Genomic DNA, 13,385 nt, shown 5'->3' with positions numbered 1-13,385 from the left:
CACATTGCAGACTGTCGACTGTTAGTTCTAAGCCTTGAAGTCTGAACTATATCATAATCAGTCATGTTTTTTGTTAAATGTCACAATGCATAAAGTATCAATAACACAGAAGGTACATTCTCTGTTCTGGTAGACTATAGGATTACAACTGAGGTCGAACCAACCTGACACATTCATGCACCACTCCTTTCTATTTCACTCTTGAGTAGATCAGTAACAAAATCAGCACGTTAGATTTTTTTTGCAGCATCTACTTATTTTGAATGCTGTAGATGAGCATTGGCAAATTCCGAAGACAGACACCGTGGAAAGGACTGGACAGTGAAGTTTGATGCTCAGCAGTGAGCAGAACCTTCAGTCTTGTCCTACCTCTCTACCATGTGTTCATGTGTTCCCAGCCAAAACAAACCTCTATCTTGTGAAGTTTGCAAAACACGATTTTACAGCTTGATTATGTACAAATACTTATTTCATCCGTTGCTAAAACACCATCTCAACAAACAAGATTCCTAAATGATTTGTGCTTAGAGCTATTTGCGGTCCTGAGGTAACAAAGTTTAGGTATAAACCAGTAATGTAAATAACAACACCAGTGTGTTATGGAAGGCAGATTCGTTATTTAACATCGACACCTACAGGGATGTAAATATTCCACGCAAATTCCATCCCTCAATACATAGTAATAGCCCCAATATGCCTCATTTTATTGCAAGATGCAATAATCCACTACAGGCCGTGCTTTCTTACATGTTTGAAGAGTTACAGCTTGCTGCAGTCTGGTTTATGTCTCCAGCTTTAAATCCCCAAGGGAAGTGAGGTATTGAAGGTCACTGAAGAACTGAAGACCTTTTTTAAGTACTTTTAATGTTTCTTTCAATTAATCAATGGCAAATTGCAATGACAGAGAATCAAGTCTGCAAAATATAATAAATGGACATGGCTTCATTGCGCACTACGTTAAATTTATCATTCATTCTTCTTGTTGTTTTCTACCCTGCTAGTGGAATTTGGCTAATAACAGTGAAGCCATTTACATGACCTAAAAAAAAAAAAGGCACACAACCCTCTGTGGCAACAGGCAGAATGACAAAACGCTGGACCACAACTGTGGTATCACAGCGACTGGCACGCTGTGACAGGGGAGTCCCCTCTGAGGAAGCTATTGCCTTACAGCATAGAAAGTGGGGCCATCCTTGAAGCAAGATTAGAATTCCAGAAGGGTCAACTCTCCTGCTTATTTCTCCAACGCTGTTAGAAATTTGATGCTTTTATCCATTCTGTGTATGAAAGTCTGACTTTTCAAGCGGACATCGCTTTTCCTTACAGAAAAACGGAACATTTTCTTAGTTTTAGAATGCTAGAAAATACAAACAACGCTAAGTTAGTGTATAAAAATAGCTGCTAAATAGTTTCTGAAAAAAGGTGCAGAGATGCCTTCCAGCGTCTGAGGGCTGGCTCCCAAAAATAAGACAGATGAGCCGAGAACACATTCAAACTCTGTTTTATCCTCAGCTCCTAGCCCCCAACCAACACAAGTAACCAGAAGCAGCAGGACCTGATTAGGATTTTTCCATTATTTTTGCTGTTGAATAGCCAACGCAACAAATGCACACTTGATAAGTAGGGGACATTTGTAAGTCATCAAACACATATCAAGTAATTGCAGTCTTTACTCTTTCTCTTTCTCTCTTTTTTTTTTTTTTTTAACTCAGTGAATGCTGGAGTAGGGGGAAAAGAAAGTTGCTAGACTGAAAATTTTTAGGTGCATCATCAGGACAGATTTCCTGTGCCTCTGGACCTACCCGAGGAAGCTACCAGTATGAGTTGGAAGCAGCTTCAGTCTCTCAAGGTAGTTTGTATCTTGGTCTCTCTAATCAAACTCCCCCAAAGATAACCAATTTGTAGCAACCACGAGAGAACCAAATGGCCTGCATTTTTATTGCCACAATCCTCTTCTTGAGAAAGAACGCTGTTCTACAGATGTGGAATAGAATCACTCAGAAGCTAAGCAGCCTGCACTAGGTCACACCACGCAAGTAAATTGAATCTGAATGCCCAAAGCTCATGCCAGCACTGTAATAAATAAACCATCTTTCTGTGAAGAAGGGGAATCTTCGTTCACAAACATTGGCAAGGAAAGGTACTAAAAAATATGCACATACACGTTCGCCTAAAATAAGCGATAGTACATATTGTCTGGGGCGTCTTACCACCACCATAAGTTGCTGATCTTCCTGGGAATGACATATTCTGCCCTCACTGGCTGAGAATTACACATGGGGATGTAGGAACTCTGGGGAGTGTCAACAAAAAAAGCTATACTTTTGCAAGAGAAGGAAATATCAGAAAATATAGCCCTTTGACGAATCAAAAATGTTTAGGTGAACCGTAACACCGCCACAGTTTGGTTTCATCACAGATGTGACCCTGACCTTCCAATACTCAGTGGGCAGCAGGAAACATGGACGAGGCTAACCTCAGCTGCTCAGGTAGCCCAGTCTGCTAGAGAGCTTGATTTCTAGTAGCTCCATCCAAGGACTCTAGTCAGGAAGAGCAGGAGACAAGGCCGGTGACAGGACTGGAGAAAAATCTATACTATAGGTCCAAGGTCTGGTTAGAGTCAAAGCTGAAATACAATACCTTGAACACAAGATCACCTTGAGCGTTGTCCTTCATTGAAAATATGGCCCAGAATTTTGTTTGCTCTCTCTAGAAAGGTCACAGCACTGTCAGATGCTCACCACTCCCGGGTCTCACACTGATAATCCTACCCCTTCCAAAATGCCTCAGACATGCTGTCAGCATAATGCTGTCTGAAAAGAACAAAGACACCTGGAACTAAAACATTTGTTACAAATCTGAGGGCAGGAGGCCAACCAAAGGGCTCTCGTAAGCCCACAATGCTCACATCGGCCCTCCTTCAGCTTTGCTTTGTCTCTCGTTTAAGCCTGCTAAAGACAAACTATGGCAAATCAGAAGCCCAAGAGGCTGAAAAGCAGTGGTACATTCAGATCTAGAAGAGCTGTCTCCCATCCTTCCCTTCTTCTCAAGCAGCTCGCTGTAATGAGGCTTACAGATGGGGGTGTAAAATACTGCCAGAGCTCCTTCTCCCTACCGCCACCCTGCTCAGAACTATTCCCCAGCATATGTCGTAATCATACACCCAGGAGGGTTGTTAAAACCTTACAGGAAACATCTCACATTTTTTCCTTTACTATTCATGCCATTTTCTATTAGGGACAATAAAGACTTCTAACACTGGATTAAGCTCATTTGCAACAATGAGCTACTATTGCTCCAGGAGCCAGCGGGAGCTCAGACTCGTTGAGGGAACTGGGAATAATTCACTGAATTGTACTGGAAAAAGGGAGACGACCGAAGGCTGTTTTGACCAAGAGAGATGCAAACCGATGCGATGGTTAAGCCATCACGTCTTGCTGGGAATTATTGTTGGGAGTATCATTAATGCTTGGAGCATGCAGTTTTTTCAGTAAAATTGCTTTGGCCGTGGTCTCCCTTTTTGGTTTTCGCTACTAAAAGACACCTCCCAGAGTCATAATGACAATAACACAGTTTTACTGATTGCTTTCACTCGTTGCTCAGTGTGCACTAAGTCACTTCCCAAAACTCTCAGGGATGGCAAACCTTAAAAACAAAAACTCTTCTAAGCAGGCTGGTTTTTCCTTTCCCCTAAGTGATGTATATAATCCATCTCCGTGGTCAAACCTTCCTATTGTGCAATCCAGGGGTCTTCAGCAATAGTGTAAACAGGAATTGTCTCATTACAGAAGGGACTGGAAGTGCTCAGGGCTCTGAGATCACGCATGTAGGTGGGCAGACAGCACGTACACTTTTTAATAGCCTAGGGACCTGTCTTAGGGAGCAGTGACTTGCTTTTGATCATCTCCCAAGACTTACTGACTCAAAGAAACATCTGGCATTGACCCCTTCACAGGCAGAATACTCAACCTGAGGGGCCCTGGAAATCTACTCTTATATGTTCCTGGAGCTGTCTGCACGTGATTAGTTCAGTAGCTACACATAAGCGCACACACTGTGTCTGAATAATGCTATTTCTGTATCATATACACAAGTATTACATAGACGAGTATTTGCTGTCCTCATATTACTGCTTGCTGGCCACAAGTTGGCACAGGCCATTAGCCCTTTGCCATGCAGCTTCAAAAAAAGATCAAGTTTCCATCGTGCCTTTCAGCAAGGAAGATCCCAAGGAACTTGACAATTTATTCATACCTAACACCACCAGAACATAGACACCTTTGGGACAGAGAGCACGGCCAAATATATAACAGAGTGCAGAACAGCAGGAAAAAAAGGGAAACATTTGGCTTGGGACCCCAGAGAAAACCACACTTTTTATAGAGAGAGCCAAGGAATGGTTAGCATCCATTCACAGGAGACAGAACTGTGCTTTCTACGGTCTCATCCCAAAGACCCACAGAGAAAATTTGAACTTCAGAGTTTATTCTGCCTCAGAAGTATGAAGTGGTAAGTTACCTTTTCCAACTTGCTGGACCAAGAGTCCTACTAACGGTGTTCAGACAGACCACAAAGCTGTCCTTTCTGGGGACATCTCAAGGGAACGTCAAGAAACTTTCCATGCCAGAAGTTATATTAAGCAAATTTGTTCAGGCCTCCTGGATACATGCAGCAGAAAGCTGTAGCTTTTTACTAAGTGTTGATTCAAGATTAATGATAGCTCTCTTGACACTTCCTCTCACTGCCTGCAACAGGGCCCATTTTTTTTTCTTTCCCTTTGCTCTTTTTCAAATAACCTCACCATAGCAATTAGCTCTACTCCTTATATTTAAAGGAAACACCACACACACACCCACACACACAAAAAGCCACCAAAAACCAGAAGGATGATATCAAGTGTGATTTAACAGCTGTAAATAAGCAAAACCAGCACCAAGCAATCAGGTCTTTTCGGGACACCAGTGATTAAAAGACCACCGTTAAGGTACCCGGTAAAAATATCATCTGCAGTCAGCTCTTGCAAGAGACATAAACTTTTTCAGTGGTGCAAATTAGAGTTCTCTTTTACAAAGAGGAAGAAAGGATAGATCACATAGGACTAACTTAATTGCCCTTACATCTTCACCAACCATGGGGACGCTGAAAGCAGTAGGTCAGAAGCCTGACCATTGCTTTCTCCAAACTCAACTCTTCAGAATAGCGGGTGGATCAGAGAAAGGGAGAAAAGAAGTTGATCACTAAATACAACACACTTTTTCTCAGGAAGAGGCTACGCACTTAAATTCAGTTTTATTATGAGTAGTTTAATACTTGCATACAGAAACATGACTTTTTCTTCCACAAGGGCAGTGTGGAAACACAGCCTTTGTGAATTACAATGAAGATTCTTCAGGTGTAGGTGTTTTCTTCAATTGCCAAGGAATCAGGATGACTACAAGGGCACAAAGAATAGAGGGATTTAAGAAGCACCAGCAGATTAGTGAGAGTAAAGTGGCCTCATTTTCCTATACAAAACAAGGATCTTTAATATGAAAAAAAGAAAATGGCGTTATTATTGCAGAGCCCTAATATTCCACAAAAAAATCATTCTTCTTATGATGGTGGTAGAGCAGAACATTGTCTCTCAATCTTTTTTGCTTATACCCCACCTCAACTGATTAATAAACTTTTGTTAGATTTTGAATAAGCAAGAACAAATCTTCTTCCTAGAAACTGCCTTTTGTGCCTTCGTTACTTGTTCCCAAAACCTTGACCACAAAAGAATACCAGCTCCTCAAGGATAAGGAGAGAATGACAAGCCCAGTGTCTTCTAGACAGACCCCATTATATCACAAGGCAGTGTATTCTCCACGCTGCTGTCCCCTCTTCCAGTGTATGCCTGAGGCGTTCCATAGGCTTTCTGTCGAAGATAATTACAGCTGTCACCAGTATGAATAGACTAAGATGTTCGCACGGCCCACGCTCTGGGGGTGGGGAAGGACAGGTATCGTCCTCAGTAGCAGGATCACTTTGTCTTTTTCAAAAGAGAGATCTCATACAATATGAAGATGAATTTTCAAACAGAAATAATAGCACAGATGCAGGCAGCTGAGCCCTCCTCGTTCACGTTTGGTTAGATAACAATGTTAAATAGTCAGCTGTTCCCATGCAGAAGTATCTCCCCACTGAGGTCTGAAAGCACACAGGTATGACTCAAGAATGTTATCTGAGCTGCAGCGCTCTCAACGCTGAAGGGAATATCGGTGTTACCTCGTCCACGCTGCCTAGAAAGGTATTAGCAGGTGCAAGTCAAGAGAATCAATCCAAGAAGCCTATTAGCCTTAAAATGAACAGTTAAATTTGTGAAACTGCTTGCTTCATCTACTAAACACATGCCTTTCCCTGCACACTATATTGTCAGCTCATCTTCCAATACATCTCTTCACACATGCACATTCTATTTTCATGAGCTTTGAGACATTACAGATTACTGGCCTTATTTGAAAATTGTGCTCCTTTGTACATCATTTATAACCTCAGAGGAAAATTCAACATCATCCAAACCATGGGTTGGTTTTTCTTTTCACCCCTGGAGAAATGGAAAAATGGCATGCATGTACACAGGCTCAGAAGTGGTGGAAGCTCTCCAGAAAGATGGAGTTTGGAGACTAATCCAAACCTCTTGAGTTTTCAAGAAAATATCAGACCAGAAATCTCACAGGAATGAACTGGCTCTGGAGATTTCTGGCAATTCCTTTTGCTGACCCCACCCAAATCTGAAAAACAGTCACAAAAGCAAAACTAACATTTTTCACAATATTTTTCAGTATCAAGGTCTGGGTAAAGATTCAGAATAAGTCCTTGCTTCATTTAAACAGCTTTCCCCATCCAAGGATTGCAAGGACACATATTTCATCCAATTGTAATGGTCACAGAATTTCTCTAATTTTAATTCCACGTGGAAACTAGAAGTTCGATCCTCTGTATTTTTGCAATGCTCCCTTCAATAAAGGCCAATTGCTTTTGGCTAGCACAGCAGTCAGTTTCTTCCATTAACCTTTATTCAAGCCAAAACACTTTGGGTGTAAGCGACATTGAGTTCCTGAGACAATGACGGCCAGAGAAATACCTGTCATGAGAGTGGAATCTGAGAGCTCTTCCTAAACTCCAGCTGCCTTGTCTCTCCTTGACATCGTTTCAGTCTTTGAATGCTTTCTGCACAAGCCATTACACCCTTCAACACTTCTTCCAGGAAAGCGCACACAATTCCAGGAACCCCACGCCTCAGGTGAATAAATAGCAATCACAAAAGCAACTTTCTACTGGCGAGGCAGGAGACAATGTTGAAACTGTGAGTCTCTATACACAAACGCAGTAAAGGCTACTGTGAAGGCCAATATTTCCCAAGGAAATCAAATATCATGGTTTGGATAGGAGATGATTTGGAAAGAGTAATGAACATGTCTAACCCTGTATACTCAGCAAAATCTGATCTCACAGCCTGAGATCATTTGCTGGCCTCAAGTCACATCTGGGAGTTACTCCTAACACAGCGGGAAGAGTTGTTCTAGGGAGATCCAAATTCCACTTCTAAAGCTTCTTATAAAACAGGAGCTTTTGCCATTTAGTACTGCAGGTGCCCCCTCCCTTTCTTTTTTCAGATGAGGTTTGTGGTGGCCTCTAGCGGAACATGGAACGAATGATATAATGTGGAAAAAAGGAGTGAGGTTTGTGGAACCTCTTCAGAAGCTGACCAAGCCTTCAGCTATTCATAGCTGAACTGAGGTGGAATTTGTTTAAAACTATATGAATGTGCTAGTAAAGAGTTAATCTCCATACCCTAGCCTAATCCTTCAAATCAGAACCACGTGTAGATCCATAATGGGTCATCCTATAAAGAAAAAACACACTATAATAACAAAGCTTTTCTTCTTTCTGATGTTTCCTGATGTTCATCAATTTGTTGAGTCCACAAGAATAGTGTGCCTTGTTTCATTTCAACCTTTCTGCTTCCTTAGTAGAGAGGAAGTGGACGCAGGCTAGAACTGGATTCTCTTTGTGCTCCAAGAAGAACAAATAGTTCAAGATCAGTGTGAGATCACAGCAATCATTCACATTGTTCTAGTGCTCCAGCTAGCCCAAGATTTGGCTTCTGACTTCAAGACACACAGACTGATCATAAATGAATACACTGTTTGCCTAGAATTATAATTCCTTCCTTCTCTCTGTCTCCTTGTAAGTGTTCATGCTCATAGAAAATATTGGGTCATTTATCCTGCTGCTCCTCAGTCATTCTAATACGGCTTTTCCATCCTTGACCTTGCATGCTTTGGACGTCCCTCAGGCTGTTTATTATACTGTGCAACTTCTCCTGCTGTAGAAATTCTTCTGCATCTTGGCCAGTGGCCCTGCGTTGCTCTTGATCCAAAGGAATTCATTGCCCAATGTTTAATATTACTTTTTTTGTTTAAATGACATCATTACCAAAGTGCTATTTAGAATTATTGCTCTGCAGACCTTCTTCAGATCCTGTTTGCAATCAGCTATTCCAGCAGAGTCATATATTAACCTGTTGCCAAGAAGGTGGCCTAATATGTTAGTATCTTGTCTGAGATTGGAATGTCACTGACTTGCCAGAAAGCTTCCCATAGCACCTTTGCTCTGTCTTCATACTATAACCTAAATAAAGGCCATAGGATCTAGTTCAACATCATTTTGTTTTCTTAATAACATTTGTTATCAACTGCATAAAACGTTTCTGTGCCCTGGGTTTCTTCCACATGACATAAGGCTCAAGGATTTCTGGATCAGAACTGAGAAACAGTTTGAAAACTTCTGTTTGATCATAAATTAAGCCTTGCAATTCTTTTTATATTAAAAACAGCCCCAGTTCACAGTTTCCAGACTCCACAATGGGTTCATAGAGTTGCCATGGGCCTTGCTCAGGGTCCAGGAATTCAAGCTCCACTTGCATTAGAGCACGTTGCAGCCTCTTCAGCGTGATCTCAGATGGCACCACTTGATAATTGCTGGCCCGCAAGATACTGGAGGGAACAGGGTAGAAGGACTCCTTCTCTCTTTGGATAGGCTTTCCAGCATCTTTCCATTCAATTTGGAAGTGCTGCCGAAAGCCTAGTAGAGGACAGATTGGATCGGGTCCACAGAAGGTCCCAGGGTGTTGCCAACAAGGTGCTGCTGCTCCCAAGGCAAAGACAAAAACAGTAACTGCAGGCACAGGAGCTCTATGAAACACTCCTTACCATCCATCCAACACTTGGAAAGTTTGTTTCAAGCAAGCAGAGGCAAATCCACTACCTTAAGCCCATCGGTTTTAGGAAGCAGATAGTATAATAAACTGAAATGTTCGCTCTCTCAGGAGTAGTGCTAAATCGGGGAGCCCACGGTCCTTTTGATCTTTACATATACTGTTTGATGAAATTCTACCAGTGTCCTGGGTACATTTCCAAGGAACTCATGAGTTCTGGGAAGGCATTACACAGCTACACTGTAACCATTCATGACCTGTGCTCAGTACTGGCTTGGTTCCTCCTCAAATCCACAAGATTCTGCAAGGAAAACATTCTTTCCACTTCAAGTAAGCTTCTCCATCCTGAAACCAGTCTGGTTCAACACCCAACCTCTTCTTGCCCTGCACTCACCCCAGGACATCAGAAAGACAAGGTTTCTAGTGGAAGGGCTTCCATCATGGGAAAACTACTGCAACACCTAATGTATTTGGTTTCCCTCAGTTCTAGATCTGTTTTATTTTTTTCAGGCAATAAATAAAGGAAAAGCAGTCGTTAATATTACTTGTCCTACCTATAGCTGCTAATGCAGTATGAATGTTTTATACTCATTCTGAACCTTTAATATTTGCAGTGGAAAGGTAAGGCCTGGTTGGCAAAGTCTGCACTTCGCATCAAAAGAAACTGAGGTTAAAAAAAAAAAAAGAGGTGATAATCCTTGGGAGCTGGAGAGCAGAAAACTAGATGGTTGGTATTTCAGGACAAGAACCATTTTGAATTCAGGTGTTTAGTCCAATGGGAATGTGAACTTCTCATGTAAGTCATGTAGCCACATTATATGACTAAACGCAAGTTCTTACATGTATAACCTTCACAAAACTTTAGACGCCCTCCCACAACAAAACCCAAAGGGCAACACACCTAGTTATTGGATTGCTTAGATTATTTCATTTTTAAGAGAAGTGCCAAATTAACAGACTTCTCCCACAGCAGGAGGAAGGTTTAACTTGGAAGGATTTACTTTATATGTAGAGAATACAAGTATGTTATTCACTTAAACCATTAACAAAGAAAAAGACAGGCTGGGACTCAAAAAACATAACATTTTTCAAATAACTTGTTCTCTGAATATGATCTTTACAAAAAAACAACCTCACATTTAACCCTGAGCAAGTTACCTTCCCTAAAAGTTAAAAACATGTCTGTAAAGCAGTAATGCTTTGAGGAGAAAGCAAGCTGTTACCACATCAGAAGTCTTGTTGCTAAATCTCAAAGTATTTATAAACTTAAATGAGACACCAGGGATAACCTGAAAATTCACCACTCTTCTATTTTCTCCACTAAAACTGAGGGAGACGCAAAGGTCCACAAGATTCAAACACACATCAAAACCCTTTGTGAAGCACTGGATTTTACATTATACCGAAATAACCTCACTGCTTCTCCATCTGCCTAGGATAACTGCCAGAAATTAAAACAAAGAAACATGTACACTCTTTGTAGTTAATCAAGAGCTTCAAAATTTGTTTTTAAGCTGAGATACAACAACATCTGTTTTGAAGAAATCCCATTTAAAGAAATGGTGATGCCCCTTTAGAAACAGAGTATTTTTAACAAGTCTGTTTCTTCCATAACTCCTACAAAAGGCAGACTTAATAAGCAACAGATACTCTCAAATGTCTTCTCGAATATATCTATCAATTCCAGCAATTTTTCCTTGGACTTTGAAAGCCATGCCTTTTTGCTCGCAATCTGACTCCTGTGGCCATTTAAAGAGACGTACCTCACTTCACCTAGCACTTTTGAAGACAAAAACTGCAAAAAGCCAGAAGCTCTGTTCTTGAGAAGATTTTTCCCCTTCATTAATTCATTGCATTCAGATTCTGTGTTAACGTGGCATTGTTTAGGATGACCACAAACTTCAGCTGTCTTCAAGGAGTGGAAGGTACAAAGGATTGTAATACATTTGGGGGGGAGGTGTTATAAATTTTATACTGAATTTTTAACTAGTACTTTAATATCAAGTTACTTTTTCACAGTTTCTTAGCTTTTTAGTATTCACTTAGCTTAGTGAAAGAAAAGTGGTTTGTAGTACAGAGTTTATAGCTAGTTTCATTTACTCGCTTTCATATGTTGCTATTATCTTTTAAGGTCACTCGTCACCTTAATATCCAAGTACCTTTTCCATTCAAGATCACAGAAGAAATGTCAAGATCTTCTCCTCCTTTTCCTTCATTGTTTTAAACTACTGATCCATGACTTCCTTCAGGAATATTTTTATAGCCACAGGGCAATTGAACCTGCAGTAAATCAGTCGAAACAGAAATATTACACAATTTGCTGAAGGACAACAACGTTCATATTCCACTGATAATGAATTACAACACTTTTCCATGAGTTTTCTATGCAACATTACATGTACTCCTGAAATCAAAGCCGGGCTGCATTTACTGGTGCACTTAGATTTCTGGCACCTTAGAGAAATTTTTTCATTTACACACTAATACTTCTCTGATGTCCTTTTAGCTCGTGAAAACACTCTGTGCATTAAAGGGGTTTTTAAAAATGACTGTTCGGTTTAATGCCACTTGACAGAGATCTTGTAATGTGATGTTAAAATACTTGTTATACAAATTAAAGCATTAAGGACTAAAGTCCATAAAGTTATCATAATAAAAAAGTCTTTATCTCCCTCCTACTCAGAACAGCGCTTTCTTCCAGTATTATTGTTCAGATAAAGCAGCCTGCCCAGCTCGTGATGCCTCTGTCTCACTGTGGCTGGAAGTAAAGCTTTACTGACATTAGGGATTAATAGACTGCAGATCCTTAAATACACATGCTCCATTACTTTCAATCTAGTGCGTATTAGGACTGTGCTTTTTCATTCCACAGTAGTCCAATAAATCCTTCAATATTTACTTAAAGGGGTTTTATGGTCCTTTTGTTTCGTGAAGGCATTTATATGAGCTCTGATCTTCCAACATTTGCATCTTCACCCATTAATTTGTGAAAATTAAATAGAAATAAACAAAAATGGCTCCATAGCCTTCTTGCCCACATGCCTAGTAAATGCTGCAATATTTGTTGGTCCAATAGCTAGAGATGGAACAAAAACACAGCCAGCCCAACCACTCCCTGTCCCAACACTGCTACAGACATTCCAATAGGAAAAAGCTGAGGAAAGATTATGAAGTTCTGGGAAAAGATCCATTTTAGCTATTAATGCTTATTATCACATTTTCTAAGGTCTATAAAGCTTTTTAAAGATTATTTGGGATGAAGGAAGCTATAGAAATGTTATGATCCCAGAAGATCCTCCTAAACAAAGGCAAAACGCATGTTGCTATGAACCTGCATGCAGCTCTTCTTGTGATTTTTTTTTCCTGTGCGATGTTAGCTTTCCTCTGTGTCCCTCTTGTGGTAACTAGGCAGAACTGTAACATCTGCAATGGAATAGGTAATTGGTAGCCTTCAAAGATTTGAGCTTTGTTGCTGCATTTTTTTGTGATTTTTTTTTTTATTAAGATTTTCTCTTTCAAGATGCTTTGATACTGTAATATTCTCAGTATACTCTGACAGGGGAACAGTTTTATTTAAAACAAAACAAAACAACAAAAAAACAACCTACAGGTACTCTTTGCTTTTCCATTTCCTGTTACTCAGGCTAGATAATCTAGGTAAAACTGCATGGGATTTTCATTTAAAGATTTATTTAGAAAAGAGGCAAAAAAAAAAAAAAAACAAGAAAAATAGAGAAAATTAAGGACTTTTAAAACAACATGAGTTACCTGCACATTAAACAAAAATGGTGGAGATGTTAAAATGCAGATGTGCAGAAGTGGCAGAGCAGAAAGTAAAGTGATAAAATTTGCATAATAAATTAACTGATTGTATTTCTCATCGTAAAATATGTTAACGTATTGCACAACTGTGGTACTTATTATTATATAGACATCACCATCAGATGTGTAATGTGCAGGCATTCCTTAAGCATTCTTTGTCTAGAACACCTGATCTCCACTTCCTGTTTATTTTCCCCTAACCTGAATTGTTTTATCCCAGGATAAAAATACTTGTTTTTTTTTTAGCTGACTCTGGCATTTGAAATAGCAGTTTTGCAGATTCCTCACACTCCATTTGATTGGCTCTGAACCCTTCACG

At 40.2% G+C, this 13,385-nt stretch overlaps 1 protein-coding gene across 3 annotated transcripts in view; it reads right to left on the bottom strand.

The window, feature by feature from the left end:
- COMP (cartilage oligomeric matrix protein) overlaps positions 1–13,385 on the bottom strand; it is a 35,347-nt gene that overhangs the window by 20,068 nt on the left and 1,894 nt on the right. For all 3 annotated transcript variants that reach the window (XM_013199719.3, XM_048052395.2, XM_048052389.2), the window contains exon 2: positions 11,404–11,524. The gene's annotated coding sequence lies outside the window, so the exon portion shown is untranslated. The remainder of the gene's footprint in view (positions 1–11,403; positions 11,525–13,385) is intronic.

The sequence above is a fragment of the Anser cygnoides genome, chromosome 27, assembly GCF_040182565.1.
Source record: "Anser cygnoides isolate HZ-2024a breed goose chromosome 27, Taihu_goose_T2T_genome, whole genome shotgun sequence".
Taxonomy (NCBI): domain Eukaryota; kingdom Metazoa; phylum Chordata; class Aves; order Anseriformes; family Anatidae; genus Anser; species Anser cygnoides.
Note: the sequence above shows the minus strand (reverse complement) of the source record. Positions and strands in the feature narration are given on the sequence as shown.